The sequence below is a fragment of the Ochotona princeps genome, chromosome 7 (assembly GCF_030435755.1).
Source record: "Ochotona princeps isolate mOchPri1 chromosome 7, mOchPri1.hap1, whole genome shotgun sequence".
NCBI lineage: Eukaryota > Metazoa > Chordata > Mammalia > Lagomorpha > Ochotonidae > Ochotona > Ochotona princeps.
Genome location: NC_080838.1, coordinates 54,408,206 through 54,420,039, shown reverse-complemented (window position 1 = coordinate 54,420,039; position 11,834 = coordinate 54,408,206).

Sequence of the window (11,834 nt, the reverse complement as noted above, 5' to 3'; positions counted from 1 at the left end):
AAGTCCTTGCCTTGAATACACCAGGATCCCATATGGGCTCTGGTTCTAATCCCGGCAATCCCATTTCCCATCCAGCTCCCTGCCTGTGGCCTGGGAAAGCAGTCAAGGACAGCCCAAAGCCTTGGGACCCTTTACCTATGTGCGAGACCTGAAGGAAGTTCCTGGTCCTGGCTTGCGATCAGCGCAGCACTGGCAGTAGCAGTCTAGGGAGTGAATCAAAGGACAGAAGATCTTCCTCTCCTCCTCTCTGTATATCTGATTTTTCAATAAAAATAAAATAAATCTTTAAAAAAACTTTCAGAAACATACACATGCAAGGATATTATCTACCAATAAAGGTGAATAAAAAGACAGATATACAGAACGACAGAGAAAGATTTTCCATCTGCTGGGTCACTCCTTAATTAGCTACAATGGCTGGACCTAAGCTCCATTTTCCATCCAGCTTTGTGCTTGTGGCCTGGCAAAGCAGTGGGGGATGACGCAAAGCCTCAGGACCCTGTACCTGTGTGGGAGACCTGAAAGAAGCTCCTGACTTCGGATCGGCTGTGATAGAAAGAGGAAGTGTCCTTCCTAACAATCAACAGCAAATCATTGCAGCTCACAATGGCTTGGTCATGTTTGCGTGTAAAGGAGCATGTTTGTGGGCTTCCCTGATTGTTTCACTACAGTAGTCCACAAAGTCACCCAATAACATTAAAAGGTGGAATTAGAGATTTGAACATTGTAAAAAGCTTTTCAAAGGACCACTTTGGCAGATGTTGCAGGAAACCAATGCACATTAAAGGCCAAGGTCACTTAAGCGGGATCAAGGTGCTGCTCAGTAGTCTGACTCACCAGAAGGGAGATAAATCTCATAATAATAGCTACCACTGAGGGAGCACTTATAAAGTGCTTTAAAGTGACCTACCTTATTTTAACTGAAAAGCAATCCTCTGAAATAAGTGCTGTCATTATCCCTATTTTACAAATGAGAATACTGAGGTACTAAGTCATAAACTGTTGAGACTATCCAGCTAGGATTACAGAATCATGATTTAATCAACACGAGGACTACTGAACACACTGCTTACTAAATACATCTTGCGGTCATAAACTAGATTCTGGAGTGTCATGCATTTTTAAAAGCAAGTCAAAGAAACTCACAACATTTCACACATGTCCAAGGACAGCCCCATTTTACAGAAATCCAAGAACATTGACCGGAGTAAGAGTTTTTCACCTGTTACCTTCATTGAAACATAAAGCACGATGTGAAAAGATGCTGCCACTTGATGCCAAGTGGATACACTCAGTTTGTCATGAGGTTTTTACTATGTTGGCCTACGGTTCGAGAGATGAAAAGATGATTGGAGTCTGCAGGGAATCATTTAGCTGTGTGATATTTTCAGCATTTTAAAGAATATCATTCAGGAATCCCTGAAAGCAGAAATGTGTTTTCCAGGAGTGAGCAAGCTGCACAATGATTCTTACTTTCTTTGTTGGTGTGAAGGAAATTTCTATGGGTGGGTTCATCATAAAATATGTTTTATACTACAGCTACCAAAATCCTATCAATCTGAGATCCAACATTAGATTATTCATGGTTTGGTTGCTAGGCAATAAATGCACACTGAAAAATGCCTTTTGAAGGAGAAAATACCTCCATAAAGAGAATTCCCTTATGGCTTGGGATGACAATCTCAAATAGTTTACATTAAAAGAAAATCAGGCATAGGTGTTCATCTTAGCTTTCCAGGAAAGCTCATTTTTAGCATATTTACACTTCTTTCTTCCAGCTTTTGTGTAGAGCTTGGCCCATGGTGTATGTTAGATGAGTAATTATTGCATAAATGAAACCGATTAAATGAATAAGTGTATTTTACCTTTTCTATTCTGCAAGCCTTGATTTTATATGGACTCCTAGATAAATGTGATTTTTCTAATAGAAATGTGTTTTGAAATATTTGCTGGATAAACATGAGAGATTTATGCATAAAAATGTAATTAAATGCATTTATTGATTATTAAATCTGAAGGTAGTAAATTTCCATATGTAGATTCTGTAACCATGTGGTTTATGAATGTTGGGCAGTTCCGATGCTGGAGCCTGAGCATGGAACTGCAGACATGAAACAGAATGGAATGTTAACGTTTTATAGTGTGGAGACTCCAATTTTCGGTAGATTATGTAGATGAGATTGTATTATTATTTTAAATCTTGCCTTGATCTTGCAAAAGAAAAGATAGACATACAGTTTTTCCAAATCATGTGATGGTACTTAGATACCCTGGCAGGGAAAGAAAACAACATTTGAAAGCTTTCAGGTGCCAATGAGTTTGTCTTTTAGCAGGACAAACCTATCTATAAGGATTTGATCACAACTGTGGGAACAAAAGCGTGCATCAATTTCCAAATGATGTAATTTGACAGTTATTTTCCTGTCCACGGTGATACAGACTTTTCTCCTTGAGGAAATTATGAAAGAGTGATAGACTTTTCTCAGACATTTAAACAGGGGTATGTGTGTGTGTGTGTGTGTGTGTGTTTTCAATTCAGCAGGAGGCAGAAGAAATGACTTTAATGGAATCAGTCTGTTTCTTAACAATCAGGGGTCCACGAAAACATGCTTTCCTTTCCCAGAGTAGGACACTACTAAGATGCAGCTTTATAGAACAAAAAATCTAAATATTAGATTAGGCTCCTTTTGCTACAGTTGTTCAGGCCTGCCACTTAATGCTTGCAAGAAAATGAGATACTTTGTGGATTTTTGTGGCATCCATGTGCATTATAGGAATCAGTCATCTATTTTACAGCTGCATAAAAGAGTACATGGATTTCGTGAAGCAGAAAAGCAATGGTTTAGTGCTCATTTTCCATCATGTAAATTTTTACGGAATGGACATGCACAAAGAGTCACCGTCTCCTCAAAGAGCTAATGAAAGAGATCACCACTCCACTTTCTAAGCCTTATTGTCAAAAGCAAACACTGTGGAAAGAAGAGAAATTAGAAGTAATAATTTAGTGTAAAATGTCTTGGCAACACGGGAACCAATTTGAAATGATACAAGGGTAAGATTTATAATACAAATATGGTAGGAAGAGGTCATTTGAAAATGTGAATATACTTTGAATATAGAAGCAGAAAAGACTTCCCCCATGTACAGACTAATTTACAAATGAGACATGATCAAAGCAAATTTAGTGCATAAAGTTTATACTTTCTCTTTTTTTTAATATTTGTTTTTATTACAAAGTCAGATATACAGAGAGGAGGAGAGACAGAGAGGAAGATCTTCCGTCCCATGATTCACTCCCCAAGTGAGCCACAACGGGCCCATGCGCGCCGATCCGAAGCTGGGAACCTGGAACCTCTTCCAGGTCTCCCACACAGGTGCAGTGTCCCAATGCATTGGTCCGTCCTCAACTGCTTTCCCAGGCCACAAGCAGGGAGCTGGATGGGAAGTGGGGCTGCCGGGATTAGAACCAGCGCCCATATGGGATCCCGGGGCTTTCAAGGCAAGGACTTTAGCCGCTAGGCCGCCGGGCCCAAAAAAATAAATCTTAAAAAAACATATCTGCTTCTGAAGGCTGTTGGTTATAAGAAGTGAGATTGGATATGGTGTAGTGTGCATCTCTACTTCCAGATCAAGGATGGACTCCCAGTGAAACTGTTGGCTGTGTCATGACAATGGGATGCTGGAGTCTCTGCCATTGTCCATGCCTGCAGTGATGGACTTATGATTTTTATGATGTTTATGTGTACTATTATGGGGAAACTCAGTAGCGGAGGGGATGTTGGGGTAGGGAAATCCCAGGGCCTATGGAACTTATAATAATAATAATGATAATAATGATAATAATAATTAATGATAATAGCAATTAAAAAAAGAAAAAAATGAATTCCAACACATCATTGAAATGGAGATTCTGAGGACATAGATGAATCTTCAATGACTAATTGCCTGAGCATTAATCTTAAAGGGCTGGATAATTTTCCTTCATGGATAATTTTGTGATATAGATGTTTAGATTCATTTATGTATAATTAAAACACAGTTTATAAACACACACATTCAAGTTCTAGAAAATATGCAGTGCCATGCAATCTTTGAAAAAATACAACTATGCCAATTTTCTGATATCAGAATACTTAAAATGATATTGTGTGTCATTAATGGCCACTTAAGTGTTCCATATTCATAATTATAATTTAGTAAGAATTTCCTCACATGCTTTCCCCATCACTATGGCTTGTCAGTAAAATAATTATGTAAAGAATGACACATATGGTAAAATTACATACACTAAATTCTGGCAGAATTACATACACTAAATTCTGGCAGAAGGAAATTAGTATATTTAATATATATGTCTCAGATTTAACATCTTTTTTTAGGTGGAACAGATGAAGCAAGAATCAAATTTAAAGTTTTATTACATAAAACATAATTCTATTATATTATTCTTATAGTTTTTTAAATGATATGAAACAACCTGCCCATTGTCATGATATTACGTGAATGAAAAATCAGTTGTTTTTAGTTGTTTTTACATAAGAATCAACTTCAATTTCCAATATATAAGCAATCCTACTATCCTGTAATAAATTCAATTCTTTATAATCTTAATTTTTAATATATGAAGAGAGATACACTTTAAGTAAGGTAAGTACTGTTTTGATTTTTATAAGTGCGTGTTACTTTAACCCATCTTTGATGGGCTGTGCTTTCCTGAATTTTTGAGGAATTGTGTCTAGCCAAGAAGACTGCATAAATATGTATTATTAGATAAGAATTTTGCAGGGATATTTCTATCTGACCTTGGTTGCAACAAATATGCATATCCTACTTGAGTACCAATTCTTTTCTTTGTCATCTCTCACAGGAGCAAAAGTAGTAGTCTATAAATTCATTTTATCTTCTTTGTAACTTAACATGTAATTGGCATCTTGAACATAATAACACATATGTACATATGTATATATGTAATAAGTGAAAATTTTTTGGACTTCATTTATTTGAAAGGCAGAGTAGAAGAGATGAGGTGAGGTAGAAGGGAGAGAGATGTAACCCAGTGGTTCATTTCCCAAAGGCCTTATGATCTAAGCCTGGACTTGCATGACATAAGCCAGATGAAACTCCATCCAAGTCTCCCACGTGATTGTTAGGAGGCTGGATGCTTAGGTTATCTACTACTGTATTCCTGGACGTCTGATTATGAAGCTGGTAGCTAGTATTTCAAACCTGTACTTTCATTTGGGATTCTGGAATCACACACGGCGTCCCAGCTTCCTGCACTATAACACAGACATTGATAAGTAAGTATTTTTAAAAGCGTAAAACTGTAGGAGATGATGAACTACACAGAAAACAACTACAAGAACAGGCAAAATGGGTGATAATGTGTGGACAAAACAGATGCAGGCATTGCAAAGTGTGTTAAGAATACACTGATTGGGCCCGGCGGCGTGGCCTAGCGGCTAAAGTCCTCGCCTTGAAAGCCCCGGGATCCCATATGGGCGCCAGTTCTAATCCTGGCAGCTCCACTTCCCATCCAGCTCCCTGCTTGTGGCCTGGGAAAGCAGTCGAGGACGGCCCAAAGCTTTGGGACCCTGCACCCGCGTGGGAGACCTGGAAGAGGTTCCTGGTCCCGGCATAGGATCGGCGTGCACCGGCCCGTTGCAGCTCACTTGGGGAGTGAAACATCGGATGGAAGATCTTCCTCTCTGTCTCTCCTCCTCTCTGTATATCCGGCTTTCCAATAATAATAAAATCTTAAAAAAAAAAAAAATACACTGATTGCAGCAAAGACCTAAAGGTGATGTGAGAGTGACTGAAGAGTTATTTAGGACAAGCACAATATTGGATCAAAAGAGAGGTAGAACATAGATTTGAGAATGGGGGTTTACCTGACATGTTCCGGCATGTGCTAGACACCAATGTGGCTGCCAAATGTAGAGCTATGGAGTGAGAGATCAGAAAAATCATGGAAGGATGCTCAGGGTACCTAAAGACTTTTGAGGATATTTTAATAACCTTGGATTCTGCAGCGAGACCATGGCCAGTTTTAGTTTTTAGTATAGGGTGCATGTGCTCATCTTTAAAAAGTATTACTTTGTGTTCTCTGTTAAGTAAAGATTTGTAAAGGTGGTGAAGATAGATCTATGGAAATGAATTAAAAAAGACCATCATTTGAATGGATGAAATCATGTTCGTCCCAACAGGTAAAAGGAATACAAAGTCTGCAAACTGATTAAATTTTGCATGTATTTCAGTCGCGAAACCTATAGAATTTCTATGAAGTTTCTGAGTCAGCAAATTAGTCCAAGGTCATTGGTTTCAGAACCTGGAAGGGCAGAACTACGATTTATGATATGGGAGAAACCGTAGGAGAAACAGATGTATAGGAAAGATATGGTCGGCCATAGCTTCATTTTGAAATAGGGTTCTAGTGAACACATAAGTAGAGATTTTCAAGCAATTAGATATAGGGGTCTGGTGATCACAAGTGTTGTGAGTGCCGTGGATGTGAACTTCAGAAATAATGTATAAGATGATAAATAAAGCTAAAGGATAGATGAGATGAAAAATTACCCACCAGAAAAACAGTAAGGAGAGGATAGTCTGATGTTTGAAGTATCTGATGTTAGAGTGTTGAGCACTATGGAATGAACTAAAAATCAAGTTAGGAAGGAGTAACTAGTGAGATAAGAAGAAATGGCAAAGTATTCTATATGAAGCAGCTACTGAACCCTATAAATATGTGAAATGCCACTCATACGCCGACTCAGAAAAGAACACAAACTGGCGTTGCATTTAGCAAAGTGACTTCAGTAAGACCACGTCTGCAAATAGATCCACATTTTTTTTGCCCTCTTATCTTCTGCATATGTATCTACTTATATGTTCATACAGTTATGGTTATATCATTAATTTTCCTTATGTTACAAAAGACAGGTCTTTTTCTCATATCAAATAAGAAAGAGGCAATATTTGTTATATGTCAGTAGTCTCAATGTCTTACCTGTCCAACTGTCCTTATAAAATAGAGAAATCAATGTTAAAATCTTAGGAGTTGATCTTTTTGTTAGTCCTAGTGACTGTGCTGGCAGGAGGTTTGTGACTTCAATAAATCCTGTTTTTCTCATTGAAAAAAAATCTCAGGAGCTGTCTTAGTTAATTTTGAGGTGTTACAATAGAATGCCTAAGTCCAAGGAAGTCAAAATAAGCAGACATTCACTAAGTCATGATTCTGGAGTCTGGCAAGTACAACATTGATGAGCTGGTATGTCATGAATGGATTCTTGCTGCATCATCACATGTTGGAAAAGCATGTGGAAAAGGGAGACCAGGGACAAATGTTTTCTTTAAGAAGGAACTAGCTTGGGCCCCGGGATATAGTCTAGTGGTTCAAGTTCTTGTCTTGCATGCACCAGTTCATGTCCCTGCTGCTCCACTTTCTAGCTCTCTGCTTGTGGTCTGGGAAGACAATCGAGGAAGGCACAAAGCCTTGGGACCCTGCACCCATGTGGGAGGCCTGGAGGAGGCTGGCTCCTGGATTCGGGTTGGCTGAATTCTAGTCATTGCGGCCACTTGGAGAGTGAACCAGTGCATGGAAGATGCTTCTCTGTGTCTCTCCTTCTCTTTTTAAATCTGACTTTACAAGAAAAATAAATACAAATATATACACATATTTGTATATATGTATATGTAACTTCCTCAAAAATGGTAGCAATCATTCACTCTTCGCTAGTCTACCCATGTTTTATAAGACCCCATTTCCCAATACTTTTGTCTTAACAAATAAATCTTCCACACATGGTATTTGGATCACAAAAAGCATTGTATGACCTTTCACAACAGTCTCAACACTAATTTTGATCAAAACATAGACATTATATTTATTTAAGGATCAAATCAGGTGTTTTGTTTGCCCTGACAATTGACACTGGCTATGATAACAAAAGAATAAATATAGGTTTAATTATTTCATTCACGTTGTTTAAATGTGTGAACAACAAGTTTACCTAATTTTTAAAAAGATCGTTTTATTTAAAAAGCAGTATTATAGACAGGGACAAAGAGAAAGGGATGTTCTGTTCATTGGTTCACATCCACCTGGGCACAATGTTCAGGGCTGGGACAGATGAGTCAGGAGCATGGAGCTACACCCAAGTTTCCCTTATGGGTAGCAGGGGACAGCATTTCATTCATATACTGCTGCCTTCCAATGCACGTTAGCATGGAGTATACCACAAGTAGAACAGCTGGAATTTAACCACTGGGGAATTAAAGAATTAAAAATGTAAATTCAAAAATATTTGGACTAATAAAATAAAAATTGCAGAATATCAAAATGTACATGAATAGCAAAAGCAGTTTAGGGCCCTATGCAGTTACATAGTGGCTATGGCTAATGTCCTTGGCTTTCATGTGCCTTGATCCCATATGTATGCCAGTATGTGTCCTGACTGCTCCACTTTTCATTCAGCTTTGTGCTTATGGCTTAGGAAAGCAGTAAAGGATATCCCAAAGCCTTATGACCCAGTACATGTGTGGGATGCATGTGAGACCCAGAAGAAGCTCCCGACTTTAGACTGTCTCAGCTTGGGCTGTTGTGGGCACTTGGAGAGTGAACCGGTAGATAGAAGATCTTTCTCTCTGTGACTCTTCTTTCTTTAAATCTTTCTAATAAAAAAATGAATAAATTTTTTAAAAAAGCAGTTTAGTACTGCTTTATAGGGATGCTTTACAGCAAGAAGTGCCTACGTAAAAGGCAGAAAGATATCAAATAAACATCCTAAGACTGTATCTTAGTTTTTTTTTTAAATTAGGAGCAAACCAAGAACAAAGTTGGTAGATGAAAAGAAATAATAAATTTCAGAATGGAAATAAATGAAGAATAAACAAAAAAAACCTCAATGAAACCAATGACTTAACATAACAGAACCAAACTAAAACCAAACCAGCTTATACAAATAAATAGCATTTATTTAATAAATACTATTAATACTATTAATAAATACTATTAATAAGTAAATCCTGGAGAAATTATAAGCTTGGTTCTTTTCCTAATAAGAACAAAGAATAAAATACAGCAGGATAAATGTAAATAAAGATGTGAAAAAGCACTATAATAAAAATTAAAAGAGTTTGATACAAGAAATTGAGGAACACATACATAAAGTATGACATTCCATAATGTAAATGGATTGGGAAACATAATATTATTAAATGATCATGATTTGTAAACCAATTTATAAATTAAATGCAATATCCATAATAATAGCAATGGAGTTTGTCATAGAATTGAGGAAAGCAATAGTAAAATTTATGTGGAATCACAGAATACCATAAATAGTGAAAATAAAAGGTGGAGATACCAAAGTACCAGATGTGAGGACATAGTTATTACACAGCTATTAAAATCAAAATAGCAAGATGTAGACTAATAGAACACAATAGAGAACCAAGAAAAGAATCCCCACGAAAACAGCCAACTGATCTTGAAGAAAAATGTGAAAAGCATGTACATGGATGAAGAAGAGATTTACAATAAGTGCGTTTGTAAAGCTAGATATAATATGCAGACATTTGAAACTCTTCCTTTATCAAGTACTCTATAAAAAGCAGCAAAAATGGATCAGAGTTCTAAATTCAAGTCATGAAATTATTAAAGTATTAGAAGAAAATAGGAGAAAGAATTCAAAACATTGATTTTGTTAAGTAGCAAAGTTGGCATTAGCTTATGTGCACATGTGAGGTGCATAAGAAAGTGAAATTTTAGTGTGAGATTTCTAGCATTTGTAAAACTTTGCTTAAGCAAAATGTTATAAATAATGGTGAAACATAAATGGATTAACATTCTGCATGGTCTTTAATTAAAAGATGATTTCCTCTTAATGTAGAGTGCTTGGATCATTTTTGGATGTGAATTTAAAGAACTAGTAGGCAGAAAATACATGAAGTAAGTCTGCTACATAATGTACTCATGCTAAGGGAGATTAAGACATAATTTTGTGAAACAATAGTATAGGAAGTTTGTGGGGTGTTAAATGCCATGTGAAATTATTACCAGGAAATTTTTTTGTAGTTAGTTCCTCTTTCTTAGAATACCAGATAGCAAGATTATCTGATGTTCTACATCCTTTCTTCCTGTATGTTTTTTAATTGCCCTAAGTAATGTGATCATACAATGATGCCATATGCTAATCCTTTTAATCAAGGTTTTTCTATGCTGTTGTAACTGACCTAGGTAACAAGGATATTTTCATTTTCGATGAAGGTTCCTCATACTTTCTGATATCTTTATCTAATATTGATTGGTTGAGAGAACCAGTTCTTAAAGTAGTTATCATCATCTGCCTGTTTTTAAATGTTTGAGTGAGACTTTAACTTTGATTAAATCTGACCCACAAACTTGAAACACTCAGATTAGCTAGATTACTGCTTTTATTTTGACCCAATGATTTAAAGCTTTGACAGATCTTTAGATTTATAGTCCTGAAGGGAGTTGTGTGGTCTTGGTACTTCTGGTTGGATTCCTGAAAAAAATCTCAAAGAATGGGACTTTCATATCTGAGTGGTATAATTTAGATGGTGTGAAATGCATTGTGAGGCTAGAAATGATGCTGAATTCTCCTTATGTTTGTGTAAAGGGACTACACTTTACGTGCAGGGGTTAATATCCGTTAATGGCATGCAGTTCCAGAGTGTAACCATCTGCCTACAACTTCATACCACGTATAGCTTGTCCTGAGTGTTATGTTAATTGCGTGATGGTGGGCTTTCCCTTCTTGACCTTAGAGTTTGATTCGTAACCCCAATATATTTCCGTTCTGGCTCACAACCTTCCCTTGAACCATTACAGGTGCGTGGAACATGCTGTAACTAAGGGTTAAACCACTAGAAGGAGAAATGTTCCCATCTGCACAGCAATTTGGTGATACTCTCATGGGGAGTCTGCTTCTAGACACAGCATCCATACTAGGGACAGTGGCCTATTCAGAAACCATGAGGAAGGTGATACACGTGTTCTGGCAGGTGTACATAGCCAAGCAAACTGGGGGGGGGGGGGGTAGTTAATTTGTGGTTTTGCATGCACAAGTTGGCAGTCTCAACATGTAGGCTGGATTATTTTAAGAAAGGGGACCGGAAAAGGCTCAGATAAGCTAAACATTAAAAAATTAGACATTTATAAGACAATATGTGGGTCAAAAATTGGCTGGGGGAATCTAGGGAGATTTTCTTGTGGCACTGCAGGTCAAGCCACAATTGTCATGCCAGCAAATCCTATGTGCACAGAGTTGGAGTTGTGGTTGCTCTACTCCCAATCCAGTTCCTTGACTATGCACCTGGGAAAGCAACAGAGAAGAACAGCTCAAGTCTTTGGACTCCTGCATGCATGTGGGAAATCCATATGAAATCCTGGCACCTGGCAGGGGCCTGGTCCACCTCTGCCACTGTGTCCACGTGGGCAGTGAACCATCAGATAGAAAATTTCTCTCTCTCTCTTTCTTTCTTTATAACTCAGGCTTTCAAATTAAAAGCAGCAAAATGCTCAGTCTAAATGCAACCTATGTTCTTAGGTAGCAAATTCAAAATAGATAATTTCTCCGTAGTCAAAAAACACCTAGCAGAATGAAGATGATTGACAGCACTGGAGAAAATATTTGTAAACTATGCATCTGACAAAGGTTTAATGTCCAGAGTATAAAGAACATGAAACACTCAACAACAAAACAATCCAGCAAAGAAATTTGCAAAGGATCTGAGTGGACATTTTTCAGAAGACAAAAGACAAGTGATCATTAAATAAAATTTTTAAAATAGTGTGCAATAGCTCTTGCCAT